Source organism: Adiantum capillus-veneris, chromosome 18 (genome assembly GCF_014529385.1).
Source record: "Adiantum capillus-veneris isolate H3 chromosome 18, ASM1452938v2, whole genome shotgun sequence".
NCBI classification, from domain to species: domain Eukaryota; kingdom Viridiplantae; phylum Streptophyta; class Polypodiopsida; order Polypodiales; family Pteridaceae; genus Adiantum; species Adiantum capillus-veneris.
The window spans coordinates 20,660,132-20,675,627 of NC_140948.1; positions in this window are offsets into that span (position 1 = coordinate 20,660,132).

The following is a 15,496-nucleotide window of genomic DNA, read 5'->3' on the forward strand; positions in this document are numbered from 1 at the left end:
ACCAAAAACATACTATTTTTGGAATTTTTTTACAAAAATTATTTTAACTCACATTTCGAAGCTTTCAAACATTTTGAACATCATGGCACTGACAGAATTTGGAAAACTGCTAAAAATAGTAACTTTTTTGATTATGTTCGTTTCATGGTACAATGGTGCTTTTATGATCGGGGTCAGAGACCTTACAACCTCCCCAACGTGAAAAATTTGAGATGTCCTCATCTCAAGAATGTGTTTGGGTAATCCTTTAAGAGCGTTGGTTCGTCCTCCCAAGTTGCATCTTCTTCAGGGTAATCCTTCCACTTTACCAGATGCTCCGTGATAGTTTTGTTGCGTAACTTCCTTTCCCTTGTTTCCAGTACGTAGTCAGGTTGGATCTCGAGAACTCCTTGTGCTGGCATGACTATCTGATCTGAGTCCAAGAATTGATCAGGGTTAGGAATATAGGGTTTGAGTAAGCTGACGTGGAATACATCATGAACCTTCAAGTTTGCAGGTAACTTTAGCTTGTAAGCTTGGTCACTCACAACCTTAATGATCTCGAATGGTCCACAATACCTTGGGCTTAGCTTCTTATATCTACCTAGAGATAATTTGCTTTTCTTTGGTGTGACTCACAGAAAAACCTTATCTCCTTCTTTGAAAGTTCTTTCCGAACGGTTCTTATCTGCATAGTGCTTCTGTCTATCCTGAGCGGCCTAAATGTCCTGGCGAATAGCTCTAGTATGTGATTCCATATCCTCTAACATCTTTCTAGAGGCTTCTACCCTGATGGTTGGATCTGAGAAGTTCAGTGGTGCTAAACAGTCCTCTCCATAAAGAGCTTTGAAAGGTGACATTCCAATGCTTCTGTGTTCGGAAGAGTTGTAAGCATACTCCACCAAAGGTAGATATTGTAACCACTTCTTTGGCTCTTGTGAACAATAGGCTCTGAGAATTTCCTCGATGACTTGATTAATTCTCTTAGTTTGCCCATCTGTCTGTGGATGATACGCTGTACTGAAGGCTAATTGTGACCCAATAGATTGGAAAAGAGAAGTCCAAAATTTTGATGTAAACTTGGCATCTCTATCGCTGACGATACGCTTGGGTAGACCATGTAACCTAAAAATCTCCTTGATGAATACCCGACTAAGATCTGAAGTAGTAAAGGTTGTCTTTACGGGTATTAGATGAGCCACTTTTGTGAGCATATCAACAACCACGAAAACAGAATCATACCCTCCTGTAGAAGGTAATCTTGTAACAAAATCCATACTGATGCATTCCCGCTTCATCTGGGGTATGTCAGAGGTTGAAGTTGCCATGGTAACTTAATTCTTTCGGCCTTTATCCGCTGACAAGAAAGACATTGCCTCACATAGCAAAGTATGTCCCCTTTCATTCCAAACCAAAGATAACTCCTCCTGACAGCATGAAGAGTCTTAGCATATCCTGGATGGCCGCATGTAGGGCCATCGTGCGCTTCATACAAAATGGTCTTCTTTAAGGCTGGATCTCTGGGTACATAGAGTCTATGTCTATAGTAAAGACATCCTCCCATAAGAGAGTAATCTTTAGCTTCAGGCATCTTATTCTGCTGGACTAGAGATACTATATGTTGGTACTCTGGATCTACCAACGATGCTTCTTTGATTCTATCTCAGATAGGGTTATTTGGAATAGAGATAGCTCCGAGAAAGGATTTTCGGCTAAAACCATCTGCAACTGCATTTTCCTTTCTTGGTCTATACTTTATGTCAAGGTCATATTCCTGTAATAGCTCTATCCATCGTCGTTGTCGCATATTGAGAATAGGTTGAGTAAAAATCCATTTTAAGCTCTTGTGGTCTGTAACTAGTTGAAACTTGCACCCAAGAAGATAATGTCTCCATAACTCTAACGCATGAATAACTGCTAAAAGTTCCAAATCATGAGTAGGATAATTCTTCTCATGATCTCTCAACTTTCGCGAAGTATACGCCACTGGTCTTCCTTCTTGAGTAAGAACTCCGCCTAGAGCGAATTTGCTAGCGTCTGTCGCTACTTCAAATTCCTTACTGAAATGTGGAAGCTTTAAAATAGGAGCCGAGACCAAGAACTCTTTTAGCTTTCCAAGGCTAGACTCGTGCTCGGTCTTCCATTCGATCCTTATTCCTTTCTTCAGGAGTTCCGTCAAAGGTGCAGCAATACGTACATAGTCCTTGACAAAAATCCTGTACCATCCCGTTATTCCAATAAATCCTCTTACTTCACTGACGGTGGATGGTTGAGGCCAATCAACGATGTCCTTGACCTTGTCTGGGTCCACTGAAATACCCTCAGCCGATATGACAAATCCAAGATAGTTGACCTTTGGTGAGCAAAAAGTGCACTTGCTCTCTTTAGCGTAAAGTTGGTGTTTTCGGAGAAGATCAAGTACTTTGCGAACATGTTCTTCGTGATCTGCCTCGTTCTTAGAGTAGATCAGAATGTCATCAAAGAAAACCAAGACAAAATCATCTAGGTAAGGTTTGAAAATATCCTGCATAAGTCGATTGAAGCTTGCGAGAGCGTTAGTTAGACCAAAAGACATTACTCTGAACTCGTAGTGCCCATACCTAGTATTGAAAGCTGTCTTTGGAATATCTGATTCCTTGATCCTGATTTGGTAGTATCCTGACCTTAGATCTATCTTCGTAAATATTTTGGCATCGTGGAGTCTGTCTAAAAGTTCATCAATCCTTGGAATTGGATACTTGTTCTTGACAGTTACCTGGTTCAGTCCACGATAGTCTATGCATAGCCTTAAGGTTCCATCCTTCTTCTTCTGAAAAAGAACTGGAGCACCCCTAGGAGAAGTACTGGGTCGAATGAATCCTTGCTCAATGAGTTGCCTAAGCTGTTCCTTGAGTTCGATGGCCTCTGGAAGTGACATCTTATAAGGTCTTTTTGAGATAGGTTCACATCCAGGAATAGTCTCTATCTCATGATCTACCTCTCTGTGTGGTGGAAGATTCGTAAGGTCTTCAGGGAATACATCATCATACTCCCTCAACCAGTTTGGTCGAAGTGAGGTATCTGATTGGTCCACTTTGTTGAGTATAACCGCATAAATTTGTTGACCCTTCCTTAGTCCCTTCAAAAGTCTGCTGGCCTAAACTAGAGTAGCCCTAGGTCTCCCATTTTCCCCCTAGATTAAGGCTTCATTACCCAGGCTATCTGTAAAAGTAAAGTTCCCTTGTGCACAATGTATGTGGGCCCTATTTTGCTTTAGCCAGTCCATCCCTAGTATCCCATCAAAGAATCCTAAGGGTAGGGTTCGAAATTGGGCAAAAGTTGGGTGTCCCCTCAAATCAAAATTGATTTTTCCTGCAGAATGTTGAGATACTACTTCTTTGCTGTTTGCTAACTCTACAACTAGCTTGATTGTTGGGTACTTATCTAGCTTAAGCTTACTCATGCATCTGGGCGAAAGAAATGAAAGAGTACTACCACAATCTATAAGGAAATTAACTTGTTCACCTCTCAGAGATCCTGGCGTATGAATGACTGCGTATTGCTCGCAACCATTGGGATTGTCAATTGCAGCATGTAGGGTTGCTCTCTCCACTATTTCATCACCCACAGTTGGTTGTACCACTGCGACATTCACTCTAGCGGTAGCTCCACGCCCTCGCCCTCTGTTCATCCTTCCTTGTCCTCCTCTTCCATTAGCTTGGCCACGCCCACGGGTATTCAAGGGTACGACATTGGCGTTGGTTGCCTGAATGTTCCTGGGGCAATTGGATCTGTAATGTCCATGCTCGCCGCAACCATAGCATCAAACATCGGGGAACTCCATGGTTGTGGTGGTAGCCACAATAGGGCACTGGTTATACGCTTGGTTGGCTGGTCTGTTATCCCAAGCAGTGGTCCTTGCCCTCTTTGCCCAATGATTCCTCCTGTTCTGATTAGCCCTTTGTACTTCGAGAGCTAGAGGTTTGGATCTCAACAAGGCATCCTGTAGCATCGTCGGCCTGAGAGCTTCCAACCGAGTATTCAGGGGATCGATTAGACCTTGGCAGAGACTTGCCACCTGTTGTTCCAAGGTCATCTTAGGAGCATATCTCGGAAGAGTGACAAACTTTGCATAGTATTCTTCGACAGATGAATTCTGCTGCCGAAGTGAGAAAAAGTCATTCATCCTCAAGGTTCTGTAGGCAGGCGGTAAATGACGCCCCATTATTGCAGCTTTAATGTCTTCCCAGGACTGGGAAGATCCCTTAATGTCCATGTCCCTGCAATGTTACTTCCACCATATGTTGGCATCGCCAGTTAAGCGGAACATCGCAAGCATGGTCTGATTTATGGGTTTGGTCCCCGCAGCTTCAAAGTAATCGTCCATGGCTTCCATCCATACTTCCGCACCTCTCTCCACATTTGCCCCCTCGCCCTTAAATATGGGAGGTTGGGCTTGAAATTAAGGAGGAGCTTCTTCTCTTGCGTTGCCGAGTACAGAGCAACAGGCGGTGCCTACATGGGTTATACGAATTCTTGATACATTACTTGGATTTCAAAATAGGCACAAGAATTTAAAATAAAATTCAAGATTCTACTTTATCAAGAGACAGAGATTCAGAGACAAAAAGCACTTTATTGATGAAAATTTATTACAATTGAAACCCCTCAAGGTTTAGGATAACTGATGATCAGCTTATTACATGGCTTTATGGATTGCGTATAAAATACGCTTAGGAGATGGTATTCACATGATGTACTACTTTATTCGTGTAATAGTTCCTATACTCATTCTTGAGTGCATCATAAACTAGGATATCAAGCCGGAGTTCCGCCTTCAGTAATCCAAAGGTTTTGACTCGGTTCGTTGGGATCACGTTGGTGACCTTCTCCAAAAGCCAGTCGTTGATGGTTTGATTGGAGTTGTCTGAAACAGTCTAGTCCAATCGTGTAGGCACCAAGAAGAATATCTCTATTACTCTCAACTCTTCTCCCCAACGTATCTTCTTCAAGTCGGTAGCCAGGCATCCTAGCTTCCGAGCGTTGATGTAGTAAACCCCTTCTGGAAATGTCCAATCAAGTTCCCATCCTCTATCAATGGGAGTGGAGTGTGGCGTATAAGCCTTCAACAGTATCTCCATGACATCTCGCCTGAACTGGTAAACTGGGGATCTTCGAGCTGGCTCATAAATAAGCTCAAACACTTGGAACTTCCGATATTCGAGCACGGGGTCTTCCTGCAACACCAATGCAAGGAATTCGGATCAACTACCTATATACTTTCAGTTCCTTTTAAATGTTCAAACAATACGACTTTATTTCCCAGCCTAACCTAGGCTTAGCTTTGATACCAGGTGTGAGGTCCCCACCCCGTCGTCACAACAACGGATCTGATGGTAAACCTAGTGGCCACTAGATCTATAGCAGAAGCAAACAAAGAGGTCTGGGTTCTAGCGGACGATCTCTCATCACAAAGTGAATTGAGTTCGAGCCTACTAGCAAGGAGATCTAGCTCCACCTCGCAGGGGAAGCGTGATTTAACCTATGTAGTGATCCTAAGAACCACCTTCCAAGAGGAGAGAAACCTCGAGTGCCTTTTTCCCCATGTTTCAGACGCACGTACTCTCGAGATTTCACCGCTCTAGGGGAAATGAGTATTACTAATACCGAAGTAGCACTATGGGGACAGAGAGTTCCCGACCAATCGGGACCACCCATCTCGTAGGCATTGGCAACCTGAGCCAAGCCCCCACTTTCCACCCCCACACTCACACTTCTTTGTGTGACCTAATTACTACCACAAAGGTTGTTCAACATAAAGATTCCTTGTTTAATTCCGAATCACATTGTTCGTTAATACAACCCTTCAACCAGTATTGCAAAAAACACCAAGACAGAATTATAGTAAAAATTCTACTCAAACTTATTCATAAAAGTTCCAATGTTCTAGAGGTACAACATCCCCCCTCCAGCGAGAGTTCACTCCTCCCGTTGTCGCCTAGCTGCCCATACAACTAGGTATGTCCACCTCATAGAAAGCACGTCATGGACACTCCCACCGCATAGAAAGCAAGACGTGGGTTCCCACCGCATAGAAAGAAAGTCGTGGGTATCCACCGCATAGAAAGCAAGTCGTGGATTCAAGAGCCCTTAACGAGGAACTCTACCCCCTGTGATCAGTAGGGGGGTCAGGATTGATTCAACATTGGAAATAAAATGAACATGTCGAGCTAAATTTTCCCTAGCAGACATTCTTTCCTATTGCAAACAGCATACCCATCAAACATTACCTTCCTACTTTAGAACTTAATGTACAATGATTTCAATGCCGAGGTTTCCGTCGGATTTCTCCAACATGTTTGGGGATATGAGCATTCCTAACTAGCGTATGCAATGTTAATTTAAACAACTTGAATAAAAATATAATCTACCTCTTCCACTTCCTCATCGATGGCCCGTGAGATGGCCGGTATTTGTTCCTCCATAGGAGCTTTCCCCTTTCGGTTGACATTACTCGTTCCTGCCTCGCGATCGTGGGCACCACTGAAGCGTGTCCTCTTAACCGGGGCCATTTCTCAGTACTTTAAATGATTAGCTTGAAGAAAGAGCTAAGGTTCGCAAGCATCATAACAGTCCAATGGGTAGATTAGTGACATCAATTAATTTCTCCTATATGAGAGATCTAGATTTCTTTCATAAAGCAATCATTAAGGATGGCACATAATCCTATGGGAACCGGCTCTAAGATAATTATTTGGCTTACATGATTAAGAATAATTAGGATTTCACTATTGGAATTACCAGAGAATTGAATTAAGTATGATTAAACTATTTCCTGGCAAATAGACGATGCAGATTTACCTTAGGCATATGTGTGAGGAAAACCAATTCTTAGAGTCTTGATGACAGATTAATTGCTCCTTAATTACATCTTAATGCATAAGAGAATGAATTTAATTAAGCTTCATTGTTAATGAGTGATTAAAAGAGTGATTCTCTTCAATCTACACAATTACTAGCTTACCGATTAATTACTATGCTACCTAGAGAGAGAAAATTCTGATAATTATGTTCTAATCATTAATCGAGAGTGATGAATGGCTGATACTTCAGCTATGGAATGATGATTACATTTTAAAATATATTGATAAGGAGAATTTAAAGAGTAATCATAGAAAATTACGACTAGGAATAAGCATAATAGACAAGAAATTTAGATGGTAATGAAAAAGGATTTGCAGAAAGCATTAATTAAACCGTGGTTACCGTGATTAAGGGCTGATAATCCTCTCGATTCTCTGATCTAATCGAGCTTCTTGAGGCGAGAATTCGATAGCACTTCCCTCCTTGCTTCTCCTTCAAAAGGTGTGTGTTCCGGCAGCACCTTCCTAGAGTGTGTGTAGGTGTATGAGTGTGTGCACTGTGTGTGTGTGAGAGCATATATGTGTGTGTGTGTGTGTGTGTGTGTGTGTGTGTGTGTGTGTGTGTGTGTGTGTGTGTGTGTGTGTGTGTGTGCAGGTATTTAAATAGGCCTCCTCAAGCTGAAAATCGATCTGGGTTGCTAAATGCATCTGGGAGCTTCTCCAGTTAAGCATGGCAAGTCCAGTTCCCTGCCCACCAAGTGTCAGGTTGGCTTGGTTAACTGGTTTTGAGACTGAGCTGCTGGCTTGGAAACTTTCCCAGGACTCCCACAAAGCAAGACGGCGCCCCCTAGCTGCTAAAGCTGATCTGGAGTGGGCTGGAACCTGTTCCCACATAGTCCCGGGCCCCCGGTAGCTCCCCGGGCAATTTTGAGAAAATTTGATTCTAGGCTAAAATGGGTCATACGAGTCGGATTTTGATGCCGAAAATTGCTATAGCAAGCTCTAACTAAGGCGTACTGGCCCGAGTACCTGCCATATTTAGCAGCCCCCGGTGTCCAAAAATGCATTTTTTTGAAATTCGGGATACGGGTGCAGTTTTTCGAGACGATGAGAACTAGACGGGTCGGGTGACCAAAAACTTGCTATTTTTGGAATTTTTTTACAAAAATTAGTTTAACTCACATTTCGAAGATTTAAAACATTCTGAACATCATGGCACTGGCAGAATTTGGAAAACTGCTAAAAATAGTAACTTTTTTTATTATGTTCGTTTCATGGTACAATGGTGCTTTTATGATCGGGGTCAGAGACCTTACAAGATTCTTCTTGATCCCAGGTACATAAAGTGCATCAACAAGTGTGAAGGAACTGCCATTTGCAACAGTCAGCACAATCTGTCCAACTCCCTGAACCGGATAAGTGGCATTGTTGGCACAAGTGACTGAATTCCCATGAGGGATAGACTCGAGAGAGGTAAAAAATTCATGATGTGAGGTAATGTGCTTTGTAGCACCACTGTTGAAATACCAGACATGTGAATCTGCAGCAACTGACAAGCATGCATCATGGACAACAGGATTGTAAGTGCACGCTGTGCTAAAAGCCCATTCTATATCAACATCAACATCATAGTCTCCTTTCACAAAAGACTCAACAATGTCTGCATTTGTAGTGGAACCAGCATTTGCAGTGGAACCACCCTCTTTCTTCTTAGCCTCTTTGGCCTTCAACTTAGGACACGACTTGATCAAGTGATCATTAGCTTTACAATAATGGCAACGCATCTCCTTTTTGCCCGTATCACCAGAATTTATAGACGAATTGCTGCCAGCAAAAGCATTAGGAACAGAATTTTTGCCACTCACAGGAGAACCATAAGAAGTGGCTGCATTGCTGTTACCACCCTTTCTTTGAGAAGCAATAGAAGCCTGTTCAACTGCACACTGCCTAGTCCCGTTTTTTCTGGAAAGTGACTCTTGAGACAGCAATGTGCATAATGCATCAAACCTGACAACTTCTAGATTTCCTTGGGTCATAAGTCTCCAAGTACTAGCAAAAATCTTGTAAGAATCTGGTAAGGCATCAAGAACAGTCTGCACAAGGGAACTGTCTGAAATGACTTCACCTATAGAAATAAGTTGCTCATTGATATCCTTGACACCAGCAAGAAAAGTGTCCATATCATCTTCCTCATGCCTAATCTTTGACTCCAACTCTTTACGCAGCAAAGCAATTTTAGCCTCATTGCGGCTTGCATAAAGACCTGCTAGAATATCCCAAGCCTGTTTTGTAGATTTTATTGAATGAATGTGAGGAACAATGGTGCACTTCAGAGACAAACGCAATTAATGCATGAGCCTGCGCATCCTTTACATCCCAATGAGCTTGTTCTACCGTAGGGAAAACAACTCTAATAGCAGCAATCCTTGCAGCAAGACCTGCAACATCCTCAACATCGCCTACATCCTTAGAACCAGGACGTACATCAATGCCCTGCACAATGTTCCAGACGCCCTTTGACACAAGAACATGTTGCATCATATAAGCCCACATAGGATAGTTGTCCCCATCCAACCTGTCCTCAGCAGCAAACATCTTGAGCACATCTGTGTTGTTGTCAACCATGGTAAATGATGCACCTGATGTGACAACTGCCCAAAAATAAGAGAAACGGAGCAGAAACAACACGTGGTATATAGCACAAACCATAGAAGACTATAAAGCACCTGTTATGCAGAAAACGGCACTGACAGAAATTTTGCACAAAATGACGAAATAGCCTGTGCAGTACTGCCTGTAGTGGAAACGGAGGCCGAAATGAGCCCGAATAAAAAATCCCAAAATTTTGGTCGACCTACAAACGCTTACCAAAGCTCACTGAAATCGGAGAAAGTGAGCAGACGTGTACTGGAGCAGCTAGCGACTAAGCCCGGGAGGACGTAACCTGCTCTGATACGAATTGTTGGAATTAGGGTTGCAGAGAAACACACACAGGTTGGAGAAGACGAAGGAAGCTCAAGGCACACAATAGAGAGTGTGTTACTTAGTATGCAATGGAAATATAGATAGCCCTAGAGTGATGGACGTATATACAATACTCATAGGAAAAAACCTGCTAAAGAGGGAAAAATACCCTGGCGGTCCTAGTGTGTTCACACACATCACTACCACATGTATATGGTAACAGATGTGAGACGGGTGTCTAACCTCACTCCTATCTTATTGCAAACGTAGAAAGAACCACGATTAAATTGTCACTCCGTGGGACGAAGTTGACTCGACTAGTACATAGAGGCTACAAGAGGTTGTCAATCTATTGAAAAACAACAAACAACTCGCATCTAACTCAAGCTACACTCAAGTGACTGAAATCACTAAAAGCCAATCGCTCATTGATTAACAAATCATATCCGTTACAACATCAAATGGCATACAATCATGAAAAAACTTCTAGGACATGATTATAAGACCTAATCATACATGCTTATGGTCTCAAATCCCACTTTAGGTCAAGTGTGAAAATCACGATTATCAATAGCAATGGATTTTTGACCTAGTCGTTTTCGACCCATAATGCATCTAAATGCTTAGCAGTGATGTCCCAATACCCCACCTATGCTAAGTTTTTGATTTTGAAGTGTAAATTTCTACTTATGATGGTGGAATTAGGCCGCGGGTCGGCGACACCAAAAGCTACAAAATACTGTGAAATGCTTTCGTCAATGCATAGAGCTCTTACCTGCGGTTGCAACACAACAGACTTGACTGCAATGTGACAACCAGGGAGGGAGTAGGAAGCATGAGAAGGAGACAAGTGAGCGCCGTTAGCTCACACTATGTATTTCATTATCCAAAGCTTAATAATAATTTACAAAAATTGGCTTTTATACCTTAGCCAAGGTTTTTGGTGGTCAAAACTAATAATCTGCGAGCTCTAACTAAAGATAGGTAAAGATAGGTTGATACAATCTGGAAGCTTGTAGCCCCGGCTCATCAATGACAAAGTTCATCCAGAGAATAGGAGTTACAATATTTCCGATTCATCAAAGTAGTAATGTTTTTACAATGAGAGCTCCAAAAAATGGTATTCCAGTTAGCTTGCGGCTAACATTCCCCCCATCCTCGCCCGTGTTGTCCCTTGATGCAGCTTTATGGGCTCGAATAATCTTTGGGCTGACGGCTGGCGAGACGGTCTTTAAGTGCATGTAAAACTTTTTCATATTTGATCTTTCTTTCTTTGTCTAGAACCTGCAAAAATTACATAGCGATTCTGTTCTTTAGCTCAACGACGAAGTAGCCTACGAATCTAGAAGTCAGGTTGCTGATCACTGGCCCAAAAATTTTCAATCTCCAAGTGAAAAACCCTGTGTAGAACGCTTTCTCATATGCCAACATATTCTAGGGGGTTCACTATTCAGTACCCCCTATATAACATGCGTTCGTGGGGTAAGAATAAAACCCCTCTTTTAACATGTCTAAATGAATAAAATGACCCCTTATTTTAGGATTTTTTCCCAAAATTGAATTAAAAAATCCCTTATTTTAATGTAGCTCTATAAAATTGCCTAAAATTTTTGCATTTTAAAACCCCTCATTTTGAACTCACGTTATACATTAACATGATTACATAGTGCACCTCCCGAGAAAATATTATGAGATGGCAAGAACATGCAACGGGCGTGGAAGCCATGAAGGACTTCTTCTGAAGGTTGGCCATTGAGGTCGTAGCGTAAACCTTTATTGCCCTCAAGGAAGGACATCCACGGTGCTCCTGCTTGCTCTGGCAAAGGCTTCAATACATGTGACCAGTAAATTTGGTAGAGTATAGCAAATGAGAGATCAGGGAGGCTTTTGAAGAATGCCATGGCGCCCATTAGGGTTTTCACCATGTATTCCTCTGTCAATGTTCCCTTCTCTGGAGCTAGCAATCTCGGCAAGTAATTCAATCATGTAGGCCACTTCTTTTTCATTGCCTCGTGTGCTTGCCACGTACTTACTCTTGGTACAAGACAAAAATTTAGGTCTTTTTGAAGCATCGTAGGTGCTCTTGTGAACAGAATCAAGTACCTAGGATTCTTGTTTAGCCAGTTCTTTCTCCACTTGGGGTGGACTTCATCTGCGCCTTCTGCTTGCATGTCTTTATATAGTTGTTCCTTGACCTGTAGCATCTCGACCTTGATCAAGGGATATGGCAGTGATTACTGATGCCATTGTGCATTGATTTGGTTGGGAGTGAGTTGAGTAACGTTGACAGAATGAAGAATTCTTAACTCCCAATCCATCGTTGCTTTCCACTGCTCATCAGTCTCTTGAGCAACCTTCTCCTTAAGTGCATCTTCTTTAGCTTTTCACAGCCGGACCATTGGCACTTGATCGGCATCTGTTATTGGTACTTGAAATTCTTCTTCTCCACTTAGCCCTTCTGTTGGCTGTGTCTCCATCTCAGTAAAGGAGACGAAGGGAATATTAATGTGGGGTTGTTCAGATGTACCTGCTTCTTCCTGTGTCTCTTGCTGTCCATTCTGTAGTAGTTGGTTAATTCCCTTCAGCTCTTTTATCTCCTTGAGTAGCTCTTTTTCTCTTTGTACCCACATTAATGCAAGGTCTCTGCATTGTGACTGTTCTAGCTTTAGATCTAGCTCGAGATCTTTATTCTTTTTCTCCAGTGCTTTATACACTTCGTCTGCACCTTTGATCGAGGCAACTGCGGGCGTCCTTGGTCTTGCAGGCGTTTGACAACTTCGTGAGAAGTTCACCTAGCTCCTCCATTTTCTTTTGTTGCTTTTCTCTAGCTAGTTGGTGTTGTTCATCTTCAGCTTTCAACTCTTGGACTTGTTTTTGCACATCAATGATGACATTTAATTTTTCCTCTAGCTCTCCTTGAAGAGCATCTATCACCATTTCCAACTCTCTAGCCTTAGCACTGTGGCTAAGTGCTGCTGATCGCATTTTTTATGTCATCTCCTACATCTGCTTTCATATTCATTAACTTAGAGAATTACCTCATCATTTGTATGCCAGTATTCAGCTTCTCTGAGCTGCCTAGATGATTCAACAATCTCTTTGTGTGGATCCTTCGGTGGGATTGTGGTAGTTAGTGGTTGTGGTGGGGCATCTACCTCTCTTTGTGGTTGTGTGGTTGCTTCAGTTGTTTCCCGCTGCGTGGTGGCAGATGCGGTTTCCTCTATTTCTTGTGCCTTTGGTTGCTCAAAAATTGTTGCATCCTTCTTCTTCATCTCCTCTCTTCTAGCTATTTTCTCTTCATTGTTTGAGCTTTTGCTACTATGTGCTTCATGAGAGCTTTCTTTAGACTCCTCAACAAATCTGTAAACTCTTTTTGTCAACCTTATGGTTCTTGGAGATGGCTGTGCTGACACTATCCATGTGTTTTGATATGGGAAAGGTGGCAAATTGTCTGCCATGCCGATAGCATGGTAAGCTATTCTTGTGAGTACCTCAGGTGCTCTCAGATAGGTTATCTTGCCCTCTTTCTTTGTACCCTTCAGTGTGGCTAACACATACTGTGCGTGGTCGATGGGTTGCATGGTTGTCTACTTTAACTCTTGTGTAAATGTAGTCGCAACTGCATGATTGGGTGTTGTGTACCTTGACAGTCTCTTTGCTAGAAAGTGGAGGTGTTGGTGATATAACCGTGCTGGTTCTTCCACTTGCTTTTGGATAAGATCAGCAAAGGCTGCTGCAATAGTCTCTTTGGTGAAAGTGCCTTTTATTTTTCTATCTCTAGCCCTCATGGTCATCCCTTCTGTCGGCAATTTGAGAGCTTCGACCACTATTTCTTTTTTAATTACCACTTCTACCTTGTGCCCTTGCTGGTCAGTAATCTGGGATGTTCCATCTTCCTTAATTGTGGATAGGAGCTCATAGGCTTTCTGAAAGTCTACACCACATGGCTCTTGGTCGTAGAACTCTCTGAGTCCAGGCCTTCTTTTAGCTTCTTTTGTTTCGAGCTTTGCTGTGACATCGTAGACCTCTTTTGGAAAAAAGTGCAGTTCTACCCGATGTCCTTCTTCACTTTTGAATCTACCTGTGAAAACCATTGTGTTGTTCTCCTCAAGTTGTTCTTTTGACAGATAGGTTGCTTTGGATGTCTTTAATAAACTAGGGTCCAGTTGGTATGGTGGCAGCTCTTACAACTTCTCTTTTTGGGATACCCTCTTCTTGGCCTTCTCCACAGCTTGCATTGCTCTTGTTAAGTGCATAGAGTACCAAAGTTAGAAAATCTAGCAGATTCTACTCTGAAATGTCCTTCAGTCTGAATTGCTGACAAATTGAGTCCAATTTGCTTCAAATCAATTTTTGAACATGCATAGATGCATAAGAACATATTAAAGATCAAAATCATGGAGTTCAAGCAAAAATTTGCAACAAAAGTAAATAATCGTGGTTATTTATAGAATGATGATTTTTTCAACTTTTCACAATTTTGGCATCATTGGTGTGCACAAGTGATAGGTGAGGTGATTGGTATCATTTTCAAGTCAAAAAATTGCAAAAGTAAATAATCACGATTATTTACAACAATCAATATTTTTTTGCAAAACTTAAATTTTTTGACCTAAACATATTCTATACACCTAAAACAAGTCCTAAATTGAATTTGGTAAAGTTTTGTGTTGCCGACATCACTTCGTGCTTTGTTGACTTTGAAATCAATGATTTTTGTGACTACATGGCCTGTAGAGTTGGTTAGTCACTTTTGACGGTATGGACCTGTCCGCTACATAGTCCTGAAGCAACTCATTCAATTTTGGCCCATCTAGAGTCAATTTGACTTCGTCTGTCAAATTTGATGCTTTGTAGCCTTGGAGTGGTTTTGTGCTTTCCGAGGGCTTGCCTTGATTGATTTTATGAAACTAACTATATACGTCGTGTATAGATCCAGTCTATAAGCTACCTGTGGAGTCAGAATCCAATTATGGCATCTGCCAAAAACCTATCTTTTCTACTTGAGACCCCCCTTGACCCTTGACGAATGGTCAACTGATGGTATATAAGTGCTCTATCATCTAGGGGCATGCTACAGTTCAAGTCTAGTTTGATTTGGTTGAGCTGACAGGCCGCTATGGTCAATTTTTGGTCGTAGGTCTTCGTGCAGTGCTCGGATTCTACGGTTTTTTCATGGGGTTTAGACTAGCTACCGGCCATACAGAATGGGTCATTGATGCGTATATAACTTACCCCTCATGTTTCGTGTGAGATGGCGCTGTAAAGAGGTGACTATGGACTCCAAAAAATGCATGCGAAGAAGGTCGAAAAGCTCTCTCTCCCAAGGCAACAAGTGGAAATGAGGTGATTTTAGCCTACCATGGGTATCTATACTCGGACTTCTCGAACCATTTTTCCCCAAACTCCCCTGTTAGTCCTACTAGGCCATGAGATCTATGTTAGAGTCAAATGTTTTCCCAATCAGATTCAGTAGCTCATTTTGCAAAAATTTTGCAAAAGTAGGTCTGGCCTCCTAATTTAGGCTTCTCGCTTCCGTTTGCTGATTTGATTGAAATTTTTCGTGTCTGTCCGCGTTGACCTTTTGATCATCAGCGTGTCCTCAATTTTTCCATCTGAGCTCCTTTGCTATTTATTATTAATTTTTGACTTGTTTATTAAAAAATAAAAGAAAATAGCAAAAGGCGCTAAAAAAGCAAAGTGAAAATCCA